Raw genomic sequence first — 14,277 nt, 5'->3', positions numbered from 1 at the left:
AAGATTCCTAGATCCATATAGTATAGATGAGTTATTGGGTTTATTACAGTTTTAAAATTAAATTACTTTGTTTATAAGGTGGATTTTAAAACTTTGTATTTTTGATTTAATTAAAATTGAGTGAGGAATAATTCATTCTATGATCAATTCACATTAATGCAGAAAGCCATAGTTCCTACAAACACTGATTGCTCTGTTCAGGCCATTACAGAAAAGATTCTGTGCATAAATCACTTAAAGTTACTCAATTTAAAAGTTTCCAACTTAAATTTATTTTATTCTAAAATAGTATTTTTTTTTAACAGCCAAGCATCTTGACTAAGAAATCTAGCTGTTGAGAAACCTCTAGACAATGTCAAAAAACCTGTTTATTTCAGTCAAGTCAAGAAAATGTTGGTAAAACTGATTATTTGTTGGTAGTTTTTTAAAAAAAACATAAAATACAAAGAGAAAATAATATAACAATGACTAGCCTAACCACCACTCAGCTTTATGAAATTTTAAAGTCTGCTTTACTTGTTCCAGATCTTTCAGAAAATAAAACATAGATGTATTCAAGCCTCCTGAAAATATATTATCTCCCCCTTTACAAAGAGGTAAAATAATTTTTTTTTTTTGAGACCAGGTCTCACTCTGTTGCCCAGGCTGGAGTGCAGCAATGCAGTCACAGCTAACTGCAGCATGGACCTCCTGGGCTCAAGCAATCCTACCACCTCAGCCTCCCAAGTAGCTAGGACTGCAGGCGTGCACCACTATGTTTGACTTGGTCCTTCCTTCCTTCTTTCCTTCCTTCCTCCCTCCCTCCCTTCCTCTCTCCCTCTTCCCTTCCTTCCTCCCTCCCTTCCTTCTTTCTTTTTTCTTTTTTCTTCTCTTTCTCTGTTTCTTTTTCTCTTTCTTTTCTTTCTCCCTTTCTTTCCTCTTTCTCTTTTTCCCCTCCCTCTCTCCTTTCCTTCCTTCCTTCCTTCCTTCTTTCCTTCCTTTCTTTTCTTTTCTTTCTGACAGAGTCTTCCTATATTGCCCAGGCTGGTCTTGAACTCCTGGCCTCAAGCAAACCTCCTGCCTTTTCCTCCCACAGTGTTGGGATTATAGGCATGAGCCACTGCCTCCGGCCCGGATATCCTTATATATTTCATCTGGTTGATATCTACTCAGTTTCAGAGGTGCTGCATCTAGAAGTTTAATTACATTATTTTATCTGCCTTTCTTCATCTTGGTAAGATGAAGCCAGACTGTGTTCCTGTGTTTTTATTTTTGTTTTCAGCCAGTTTACACTTATACTAGCAGTGCACGAGAGCTGCTTTTATTTCATGTGCTCTGTAACCCTTGTTATTTTAATAGTTGCCAATCTGGGTGTGTATTTCACATTGGCTAAAATATGCATTTTTCTGTTACTAAAGAATTTGAGACCTTTCATATGTTTATCAGCCACACCACTTGGATTTCCTCTTTAAGACTTTTGATGCTTTTTATTAGGTTGTATGCCTTTTCATTGTTAATTTGTAAATACCATTTATAGGCTTTGAATACTAGAACTTTGTGGTTTATACATGGTACAAATATCATTTTCCAAACCGAGGCTTTTCTTTTCACTCTTTTTATGGTGTTCTTTGATGACTAGGTTTTACTTTTAAGGTAGTGAAATGTATCAGTCTTTTCTTTGGTTTGTACTTTTGTGTCCTGTTTAAAACATTCTTCCCCAAAGTTATAAACAGATGTTCAATATTATCTTCTAAGTGTTTGTATTTTGTTTCCCACTTTCAGATTTCTAAGTAACCTAGAATTGATTGTTTGGTATGGTATAAATTAAGGACCCAAGTTTTATGTTTTATATGGATACTTAATTGTCCTAGCACCCATTTAAATGAATGCTACCTTTTTCCAATGGCTGTGCTCTCTTTCCATGTATATGTTAGTTTATTTTAGGTGCTCTAAATTAGTTCATTTTTCTGTTCCTCCACCAGTACCTCACTGTGTTAATTATTGCAGCTTTATTTAAATAAACTTTTATATCTGGACTAGCAAGTCCTCTTGCTTTGTTCTTCATATTCAAGGGTTACTTGGCCATTGGCCCTTTGCATTTCCAAATATTTAGTGTCATTTAGTCTTGTTGAACAAATCAACATGTAGACCACCACCACCAACAAAAAAATACCTGTTGGGATTTAATTGGGACAGCACAGAATCTATAGATAAATTCAGGGAGAGTTGATTTCAAGTCTTTAATTCTTTCATATGTTATATGTCTCAACTTACTTAAGTATTTTAAATTTTCTTAATAAAGTTTTACATTTTTATTTTTGGAAGCCACACACATCTTTTACTAGTGTTATTCCCAGGATCCTTTCTGTTTTGAATACTATTATAAATGATATAATTTTTATTTTTTTATTTTTTTTTTTTATTTATTTTTTTGAGATTGAGTTTCACTCTTGTTACCCAGGCTGGAGTGCAATGGTGCGATCTCGGCTCACCGCAACCTCCGCCTCCTAGGTTCAGGCTATTCTCCTGCCTCAGCCTCCTGAGTAGCTGGGATTACAGGCACGCGCCACCGTGCCCAGCTAATTTTTTGTATTTTTAGTAGAGACAGGGTTTCACCATGTTGACCAGGATGGTCTTGATCTCTTGACCTCGTGATCCACCTGACTCGACCTCCCAAAGTGCTGGGATTACAGGCATGAGCCACCGTGCCCGGCCATGATATAATTTTTAAATAAAGTTTTACATTTTTATTTTTGGAGGCCACACATCTTTTACTAGTGTTATCCCCAGGGTCCTTCCTATTTTGAATACTATTATAAATGATATAACTTTTATTTTTTATTATTTTTATTTTTGAGATAGGATCTCACTCTGTCACCCAGGCTGGAGTGCGTTGGAGTGATCCTGGCTCGCTGCAACCTCCACCTCCCGGGTTCAAGTGTTCTCATGCCTCAGCCTGTGGCATAGCTGGGATTATAGGTGCATACCATCGTGACTGGCTAATTTTTGTGTTTTTAATAGAGACAGGATTTCATCATGTTGGCCAGGCTGGTCTTGAACTCCTGACCTCAGGTGATCCACTCTCCTCTGCCTTCCAAAGTACTGAAATTACAGGCTTGACCCACTCACTGCACCCAGCCAATATAATTTTTCTTTCTCTCTTTCTTTTTCTTTCTTTCTCTTTCTTTCTTTCTTTCTTCCTTCCTTTCTTTCCTTCTTTCTTTCTTTCCTTCTTTCCTTCCTTCCTTCTTTCCTTTTCTTTCTTTCTCTCTCTCCTTCTTTTTCTTTCTTTTCTTTTCCCTCCCTCCCTCCCTTCCTTCCTCCCTCCCTCCCTCCCTCCCTTCCTCCCTTCCTACCTTCCCTTCCTTCCCTTCCTTTCTTTTCTTCTTGGGGTTTTGCTCTTGTTGTCCAGGCTAGAGAGCAATAGTGTGATCTGCAATTTCTGCCTCCCAGATTCAAGTGATTCTCTTGTCTCAGCCTCCTGAGTAGCTGGGGTTACAGGCATGTGCTACCACACCTGGCTAATTTTGTATTTTCAGTAGAGATGGGGTTTCTTTATGTTGGTCAGGCTGGTCTCGAACTCCTGACCTCAGGTGATCCACCTGCCTTGGCCTCCCAAAGTGTTGGGATTACAGGCGTGAGCCATGGCACTCAGCCAACTTTTAAAAATACATTTTCTTATTACTTGGTTGCCTAGTCCAGCATGATTTTTTTTCTTTTCTTTTAAATTTAGGTTCAGGAGTACATGTGTAAGATTGTTACATAGGAAAATTGTGTGTCACAGAGGTTTGGTGTACAGAATCTTTGGTTACCCAGGCAATAAGCACAGTATCAATAGGTAGTTTTTTTAATCCTCCTCCTCCTCCCACTCTCCACCCTCAAATAGGCCCTAGTGTCTATTTTTCCCTTCTTTATGCCCTTGTGTACTCATTGTTTAACTCCCAGTTGTAAGTGAGAACATGCAGTATTTGGCTTTCTGTTCCTAAATTTGTTCACTTAGGATAATGGCCTCTTGCTCCATCCATGTTGCTGCAAAGGACATAATCTTGTTCTTTTTATGGCTGTGTAGTATTCCATGGTATGTATATACCACATTTTCTTTTCCAGTCTACCATTGATGGGCATTTAGGTTAATTACATGTCTTTGCTACAGCATGATTTTTTACATTGATTTTGATGGGATCTGCTTCTACTCATGCATATAGTATGAAGATTATTTTAAACTGAAGACATTTGAGATTTAGCAGATGCAGAAAGAGGCCTGTTTGGAGCTTTCTTTATCTGATGAAAGGCCAAGCCTAGGCCAAGCCTTCTGAGAGTGAAGCTGTCATAAAGTAGTACTTCTGGGAAGCTTCATTCAGGAAGGAAACAGAGTGAGGCTGCCATAAATCCTCTCCCTGGGGTAATTTTGCAGTCAAAAAGGAGAAAGACCACTTGAACCTGCATAAATAAACATTATCACAAACAATCATACCTACCATTTGTTCCTCTGAAAGCCCATTTTTCTTTCAAAAAAAAAAAAAAAACTTCATTTTTTCTTCCCATAGAAGGCATTTCTCCCCATTCCCTTCCTGCTATTAAGTTGGTATATAAGCCCTTATCTCTAGCTATTCAGTGGGCCTCTTCATCTAAATGCTCCTGCACATATGTAAATAGTTTCCTCCTGTTACTCTGTATGTCAGTTAATTTGCAGGTTTCCAAACTCAGACCTAAGTTTCTATAAGATCCTTCATCTACAACTTTTTAAATATATCTGCTTTCCTCCTGTCCCTACCCCTGCTTATGCCTGGCTGCCTCTAATCAGTTCTAGATTTTTAGTGTTGTCATTTCAAGAATGTTATTGTCTTCTCATTTCATATTACTATAAAGGAATACCAGAGGCTGGATAATTTGTAAGAAAAAGAGGTTTATTTGGCACATGGTTCTGCAGGCTCTACAAGAAGCATGACACTGGTATCTGCTTCTGGTAAAGACCTCAGGAAGCTTCCAATCATGGTGGAAGGCAAAGGGGAAGCAGGCATTTCACTTGGTGTGAGAGAGGGAGCAAGAGAGAGAGGTGCCAAGCTCTTTTTAATTAGATTTAGTGGGAACAAATGGAGCAGGAACTCAGTCATTACCACCAGGACTGCACCAAACAATTCATAAAGGATCCTCTTCCATGACCCAAGCACCTCCCATCAGGCCCCACTGCCAACACTGGGGATGAAGTTTCAACATGAGATTTGGAAGGGACAAAAATCATATCCAAATATATAAATTATAACTGATAAAAGTTATATATGATTCCACTTATATAGTATATAACCCCCAGAAGTTATATGTACTATATGATTCCATTTATATAACTTATATGCTACATATCTCTATATATAGATATAGTATATAACCTTTTGGGGTCAGCTTTTTTCAATTAGCATAATTCTCTGGAGATACCTCGACAATGTTATATGTCTCAGCAAGTGGTTCCTGTTTATTGCTGAGTAGTATTCCGTGGTATGGATTGTTGTTTCTAGTCTGCGGATAGTATGAATCAAGCCACTATAAGCATTTGTGTGCAGGCTTTTATATGAACATATGTCTTCCATTTCTCCAGGATAAATGACCAGGAATGCAATTGCTGGGACATATGGTAGTTGTGAGTTTTGTTTTGTAATAAACTGTCAAACTATTTTTAGAGTAATGTGCCATTTTTTTTATTCCTACCAGTAGTATGTCACTAATAACAGTTTCTCCACATTTACCCCAGGCTTTGGTGTTGTCTCTCTTTTTTTTTTTTTTTCATTTTAGCCCTTCAGATAAGTGTAAATTAAATCTTATTGTGGTTCTTCAGAGTAATATGCCATTTTATTTTCCACTAGTAATATATGACTGATATAGTTTCTTCACATCCCCTCAAGCATTTGGTTTTATCTATTTTTAAAATGTTTAACTATTTGTATAGGTGTGCAGTGATACCTCATTGTAGTTTTTAATTTGCATTTCTCTAATGTTTAACATTGCACATCTCGTGTATTTATTTGCCATCTGTATATCTTCTTCGGTGAAATGTCTCTTCATGTATTTTGTCAACGTTCTAATGGATTGTTTGCTTTTTTACTGTTGATTGTGTGTGTGTGTGTGTGTGTGCACGCTATACTATGAATATGTGTTGTGTGTGTATATATATATACATATATAATAAAATACGTATTCTAGATGCTAGTTCTTTGTTAGAAATGTTGCTTACAAATATTTTCTCCCATTCTGTAGTTTGTCTTTTCATCCTCTTAACAGGGTCTTTGGCAGAGCAAAAATTTTTAATAGTCTGATTTATCAACTTTTGCATTTGTAGATTACATTTTTGCTGTCAAGCCTAAGAAATCTTTGCCTAGGCCTATATCCCAAAGATTTTTGTCACACACACACATATATATATATATTTATATATGTATATATTTATATATGTATATATTTAAGTATAATAGTTTTACATTTAACAGTTAAGTCCATAATCCATTTCATTTTTGTATAAGGTATGAGACATAGATTGGGGCTCAATTTTTTGCCTGTGGATAGCCAACTACTCCTGCACTCATTGTTTAAAAAGTATCTTTCCTCCATTGGATTGTCTTTCCTCCATTACATTGCTTTTTCACCTTTGTTTAAAAAAAAACAGTTGTGTATATTTGTGTGGTCTATTTCTGGGTCTTCTATTGAATTCCAGTGGTCTCTGTGTGCATTTCTCCACCAATATCATACAGTCTTGATTACTATAGGTATATAATAAGTCTTGAAGTGGGTAAACTTATTATGCCCATTTTATTCTTTTCTTTCAAAATTGTTTTACATCTAGTTCCCTTGTATTCACACATAGATTTTATATTAATTTTGTCTATATGGAAACATTTTGCTAGGATTTTAATAGGAAAAATCTGTATATCAATTTGGGGAGTATTTACACGTTGAATTTTCCAGTCCATGAACGACAGCGTGTTTTTCCATTTATTTAGATCCTCTTTGGTTTCTTTAATCAGTGTTGTGTAGTTTTTAGCATACAAGTCCTGTACATCTTTTGTTAGATTTACACCTAAGTATTGCATTATCTTTTGAGTAATTGAAAATATAGAAATACAGTTTATTTTTGTGTATTGCATCCTGTGACCTTGGTTTACTCACTTATTAGTTCTAAGAGTAGTATTATAAATTCCTGGCTGGGCGTGGTGGCTCATACCTGTAATCCTAACACTTTGGGAGCCCAAGGTGGGTGGATCACGAGGTCAAGAGTTCAAGACCAGTCTGGCCAATGTGGTGAAACCCTCTCTACTAAAAATACAACAATTATCTGGGCTTGGTGGTGCAGGCCTGTAGTCCCAGCTACTTGGGAAGCTGAGGCAGAAGAATCGCTTGAACCTGGGAGGTGGAGGTTGCAGTGAGCCGAGATCATACCACTGCACTCTAGCCTGGGTGACAGAGCAAGACCCCATCTCAAAAAAAATTTTTTCTTGTGGTTTTCTATTTGCATAATTATGTCATCTGTAAATTCCTTTCTGATCTGTATACTGTTTTGTTTGTTTGTTTGTTTTTTGAGACAGAAATTTTGCTCTTGTTGCCCAGGCTGGAGTGCAATGGCACGATCTCAGCTCACTGCAATCTCTGCCTCCAGGTTCAAGCAATTCTCCTGCCTCAGCCTCCCAAGCAGATGGGATTACAGGTGCCAGCCACCACTCCAAGCTAGCTTTGTATTTTTAGTAGAGACAGGGTTTCTTCATGTTGCCCAGGCTGATCTTGACCTTCTGACCTCAGGTGATCCACCTGCCTCAGCCTCCCAAAGTGCTGGGATTACAGGTATGAGCCATTGTGCCTGGCCTCTTTATGCCTTTTATTAAATATTTATTGCATTATTGCACTGGGTAGAATTTCTATCACTTTGTTGAGTAAGAATGATGAGGGCAGACATCCTTGTGCCAAATATCACAGAAAATTCATCTTTTTTTTTTTTTTTTTTTTTTTTTTAAGACAGAGTTTTACTCCTGTTACCCAGGCTGGAGTGCAATGGCACAGTCTCGACTAACTGCAACCTTTGCCTCCAGGGTTAATGGATTCTTCTGCCTCTGCCTCCTGAGTAGCTTGGATTACTGGTGCCCATCACCATGCCCAGCTAATTTTTGTATTTTTAATAGAGATGAGGTTTCAACATGTTCACCAGACTGGTCTCGAACTCCTGACCTCAGGTGATCTGCCCACCTCAGCCTCCCAAAGTGCTGGGATTACAGGCATGAGCCACCATGCCCAGCCAAAATCATTCAGTCTTATTTCATTAAATATAATGTTAGCTGTAAGATTTTTATAGTCATTCCTTGTCAAATTAAGGAATTTTGCCTATATTCCTATTTTAAATCATGGATGGGAGATACGCTTCTTCTGTATCAATTGATATGTTCATGTGACTTTTCTTCATTATCCTGACAATATGGTAGATTATATTCATTAATTTTCTACTATTGAACCAGTGTTTCATCCCAGAAATGAGCCTCACTTTTTATAATTACTGAATTATATTTACTATTATTTTGTTAAAGATTATTTTGTCTGTGTTCATAAGGATTATTGATCTGTAGTTCTTTTGTGATATCCAGTGACAATTAGGCATCTAGGCTTTGATATTACTTTTTAAGAAGTTTTAAATTTCAAATTCAGTTTCCTTAATAGTTATAGGGCTATTCAAATTACCTATTTCATATTGGGTGAGTTAAGGTAGTCAGTGTTTGTCGAGGAATTAACTCATTTTATCTAAGTTGTCAAATCCATGGGTGTAGACTTGTTTATAGTATTCCCTTATAAAACTTCTGACAGCTCCAGTCTTTAGTGATATCCTGTTTTATTTCTGATATTAATACTTCAAGATTTGTCTTTCTTTGATCTTTTTAAAGAACAAACTCATTGTTTCAGTAATTGTCTATTTTTTTGTTTTGAATTTTATTGATTTTTGCTCTTTATTTTTTCCTTTTTTTTTCTGGCTTTGGGTTTATTTTGTTCTTCTTCTAGGTTCTTGAATGGGAGCTTAGGTTAGTGATTTGAGACTTTTCCTCCATCCTAATTCATTACTATAAATTTTTCTCCTACCTCTGTTATAGCTGTATCCCACAAAATTTGATATGTTGTACATTCATTTTCATACAGTTCAGTGCATTTAAAATTTTTCTTTGAGACTTCTTCTTTAATCCATGAATTATTTAGACATGTGTTGTTTAATTTCCAAGTGTTTGGAGATTTCATCTCATCTTTCTATTATTGATTTCTAGTTTGTTTCCATTGTAGTTAGAGAACACCTTCTGTATCATTTTACTTTTTTAAAATTTGTTGAGATTTGTTTTATGGCCCAGGATATGATCTGTCTTAGTATATGTTCTGTGAATATGTAATAAAGAAATGTAATTCTGTTCTTGCTGGGTGGATCATCCTATAAATGTCAGTTAGATCGTGTTGACTGATAGGATTTTTGAGTCCTTGCCGAACTTTGCCTAGATGTTCTACTAATTGTTGGAAAGGAATGTTGAAGTCTCCAAACGATAGTTGTCTATTTGTCTATTTCTTCTTTCAGTTCTATTAATTTTTGCTTCACATATTTTGCACATCTGTTGTTTTGTGCATACAAATTTAGCATTCTGTGTCTTCTTGGTGAATTAACTTTTTAAGTCATTATATAATGTCCCTTTTTTTGTTTGTGGTAATTTTTTTTTCTCTAAAGTCTACTTTATCTGATATTAATATGGCTATTCCTGCTTTCTTTTGATTATTGCCTGCATTATATATTTTCCCATCCTGTGCAGCTCAGGCTAGTCTTGAACTCCTAACCTCAAGCTGTCTTCCCACCTTGGCCTCCCAAAGTGCTGAGATTACAAGAGTGAGACAGCACACCTGGCTGGAGAAATCTTTTGAGGCCAGGCATGCTGGCTCATGCCTGTAATCCCAGCATTTTGGGAGGTTGAGGTAGGTGGATCACTTGAGGTCAGGAGTTCGAGACCAGCCTGGCCAACATGGTGAAACTCTGTCTCTACTAAAAACACAAAAAAATTAGCCAGGCATGGTGCTGCATGCCTGTAATCTCAGCTACTTGGGAGACTGAGGCAGGAGAATTGCTTCAGCTTGGGAGGCGGAGGTTGCAGTGAGATGAGATGGTGCCACTGTACTCCCGCCTGGATGACAGAGCGAGACTCTGTCTTAAAAAAAACAAAAAAAAAGAAAGAAAGAAAGAAAAAGAAAAACCTTTTGAGCACATTCTTCTCCCTGGAAATCTGTGTGGTACATATTTAGCTACTGATTCAGTTATATTCAGTCATTTTAATTGGATTAAGTCCATTCAATTTTACTATTTTTCTTCAACCAGCTTTTCCAGGATATTCATTCTCATAGCATTGTTCGTAGGTTTTTCTTTTGAATTGTTAATCTCTGCTATATCTTTAGTTTTGTCTAGGTTTTTATGCCAAATATTATTTACTTTTGCCTCTTTTTTCTTTTCTCAATCACATAATTTTTTTTTTTTTTTTTTTTTGAGATAAGTTCTTGCTCTTTCACCCAGTCTGGAGTGCAGTGGCATGATCACAGCTCACTGCAGCCTTAACCTCCTGGACTCAATCCATTCTCCCACCTCAGCCTCCAGAATAGCTGGTACTATAGACATGCACCACCATGCCTGGCTAGTGTTCATACTTTTTGTAGATCCAGAGTTTTGCCAGGTTGTTCAGGATAGTCTTGAACTCCTGGGCTCAAACCATCTGCTCTCCTCAGCCTCCCACAGTGTTGGGATTACGGGCGTGAGCCCTGCTTCTGCCATAATTATATACATAAAGATTCCTTTATCATATAAGCATTTAACGGTACCTATTTCTAAGTAGTGTTTTAGTTGCATCTTCCAAGTTTTGGTATATAGCATTTTCATTATCACTCAGGAAATATTTTTGGATATTCATTATAAATTATTTTCCTCAAATTTAATCTTTAACACTTTACATGGGAAGTTTATGATTTTTAATTATTGATTTCTAATTTAATTAAATTGAGGTCAAAGGATGTTATCTTGGCTCAAGTCTGTAATCCCAACACTTTGGGAGGCAGAAGCAGGTGGATCACTTGAGGTCAGGAGTTCGAGACCAGCCTGGCCGACGTGGCGAAACCCTGTCTCTACGAAAAATAGCTGGGTGTCCTGGTGCATGCCTGTTATCCCTGCTACTTGAGAGGCTCAGGCAGGAAAATTGCTTGAACCCGGGAAGTGGAGGTTGCAGTGAGCCAAGACTGAACCACTGAACTCCAGCCTGGGTGACAGAGTGAGACTCTGTCTCAAAGAAAAAAAAAAAGATGCTGTCCTTATAATATAAATTATTGATGTCTGTTATATTTATTTTGTGACCTAGTATGTTGGGAATACTAGAAAAATAATGGGAATAAACTGTAGAGCAAAGGGTTCTCACTATATATATGTCTTTTAGATCAAGCCCATTCCTTGAATTATTCAAATCCAAATTTGGATTTCCGAGCTATTTTCTATTTCATTGATCTATCAAATACAGGAACAGGTATGTTTAAAACCCCACGTATGATTACGGACTCAGCAATTTTTATTTTAAATCTGTTTGCCAGGTAATCCTGTAATCCCAGCCTGTAATCCCAGCACTTCGGGAGGCCGAGATGGGTGGATCACCTGCAGTCAGGAGTTTGAGACCAGCCTGACCAACATAGTGAAACCCCATCTCTACAATTTTTTGTAAAAATACAAAAATTAGCCAGGATTGTTGGCGAGTGCCTGTAATCCCATCTACTCGGGAGGCTGATGTGGGAAAATCGCTTGAACCTGGGAGGTGGAGGTTGCAGTGAGCCAAGATGGTGCCATTGCACTCCAGCCTGGGCAACTGAGCAAGACAACATCTCAAAAAAAAAACAAAAAACTGTTTGCTTTACAAAGTTTGAGGTTATATTAGATACACTCCATTTCAGAATTGTCCTATAATGCTTGCTGTCATTAGGATGTTTGTTTTTTTTCTGATATTTGTACAGGCTTTCTGATATTGATATTCTGATAACTGATATTCATATTTAGCATTATACAAGTATGTTTTCCATGTCTTTCATTTCATTTTACTGTGTGGCAGGCAGCATAATACCCCTCAAATATGTCTACATCCTAATCTTTGGGCCCTGTGAATGCTACGTTACATGTCAAAGGGAATTAAGGTTGTACATGGAATTAAGGTTGCTAATCAACTGACCTTAAACTAGGGAGACTTTCCTAAATTGTCCTGGTAGGTGCAGTGCATTCCCAAGGGTCATTAAGATTGGAAGACAGGCTAGAGAGGAAAGTGAGAGAGTGAGGTGGATATGTAAATATGAAAGAAAGGTATAGAGAGATGCAACATTGCTGGCTTTGAAGATGAAGGAAAGAGCTCTCCGGGAGCTGGAAATGGCAAGAAAAGAGACTCTTTTCTAAAACCTCTGGAAAGGAATGTAGTATTGCAGACACGTTGTTTTTATCCCTGTGAGACCTGTGTCAGACTTCTGACCTACATAACTATAAGATAATACATATGTGGTGTGTTAAGCTACTAAATTTGTAGTAGTTTGTTGAAACAGCAAGTAGAAAACTGATACACAGTATTTTAAAGTTTTAGTTATGTCATTTGTAAAAAGCATTTAGTGGTGTTTTGTTTTGATCCAATGTGATAGTTTTGTCTTTTCATAAATGAACTTGGGAGACTGAGTATTGCTTGAAGCCAGTTCAAGACCAGCTTGGGGAACGCAGAAAGATAATTTCTCTATAAATAAATAAATACATAAATAAAATGAACTGTTTGTCTTTATTGTGATTACTGATAAATTTGGATTTATTTTTCTAATATTGTTTTGTACTTTTAATCTTCTGGGGCTTTTTCTCTTCTTTCCTGCTTTTTACTGGATTAAGTTTTCTTTCTTTTTTATTCTGCTTGTTTGGAAGTAGCATCCTTTTTCTTTTTAATCCCAGGTGCAGATAGTTAATTGTATTTCTCAGTTTAGAGTATATTTTCAACTTTGGTCTTTGCAGGAATCCCCTCATTTTATTACTTCACTTTCCCCTAACTTTTAGCACTCCTATTTCTCTGTTTACATACTTAGCACATATGTTTAATATGTGTCTTTAAGTATATGTTTATGCTTATAAATTATGTTTTATTGTTTTTGTCCCTGTAAAATATGTTCATTGGGTATGCATTTGAAGTTTCTTATTCCATTTCTAGCTTTTTAAAAGACTCGAATTGTGTTTTTGAGTTCTAGTCCCATTGATTTTGAACATCAAGTTTGTTGTATATGACCTCTATGTGACATTGAATAGTGTACATTACCATTACAATTTTACCCTTTCTTTTTCCTGTTGTTGGACAACTACATTTTATTTAGTACCCAGCTATTACAACCAAGGCCATGATGGATTCATTGTATATGTTTCCTTACATATCAGTGTAATAAGTTCTTTGTTATATTTATACAGAATCTGGGTAAATACATACATTTATGTTCATTAAATCCTTCTAGAATGCTTTCCAGAGTTACTGTACCTGTAGTTATTTCCTTCAGATATGTGTTGTCGTTACTCCACATCTTGCCAAAACTTGGTGTTTTCTAGCTTTCTAATTTTTTTCATTTGTTGAATATAAAAGTAATTTTATTTTTAATTTGTAATTATGTGATTACTCATGAGTTTGAGCATTTCTTCCTTTGCTCTTTTCTATTTTCTATAGCATTGATTATCTTTTAAATATTCATTTTCATGAGTTCTTTGTGAGTTCTAAATGTCAATTTTTTGTTGGTTTCAGACATTGCAAATATTTTCTGCATTACGCTATCTGCCTCTTATTTTTTATTTTGCCTATCTGAGCAAAAATCATAAATATTGAAGTATATATATAAATCATTTTGCTTTATAATATGTACTTCTTGGCTGTTGTTTAATCATTTCCTACCCTTAGAGCACAAAAATATTATCCTAAATTTTTTCTTTTTTTCTTTTCTGTTTTTCTTTTGAGATGAAGTCTCCCTCTGTCGCCCAGGCTGGAGTGCAGTGGCACAATCTTGGCCCACTGCAACCTCCGCCTCCTGGGATCAAGCAATTATCCTGCCTCAGCCTCTGAGTAGCTGGGGCTACAAGCAAGCACCACCATGCCCAGTGAATTTTTGTATTTTTAGTAGAGACAGAGTTTCACCATGTTGGCCAGGCTGGTCTCAAACTTCTGACCTCAAGTGATCTGCCCACCTTGGCTTCCCAAAGTGCTGAGATTACAGGCATGAGCCACC

This window comes from Aotus nancymaae, unplaced genomic scaffold, assembly GCF_030222135.1.
Source record: "Aotus nancymaae isolate 86718 unplaced genomic scaffold, 86718_ANA_hifiasm-v0.15.2.pri h1tg000064l_1, whole genome shotgun sequence".
Classification (NCBI taxonomy): Eukaryota; Metazoa; Chordata; class Mammalia; order Primates; family Aotidae; genus Aotus; species Aotus nancymaae.
This window is presented reverse-complemented; position numbering follows the sequence as displayed.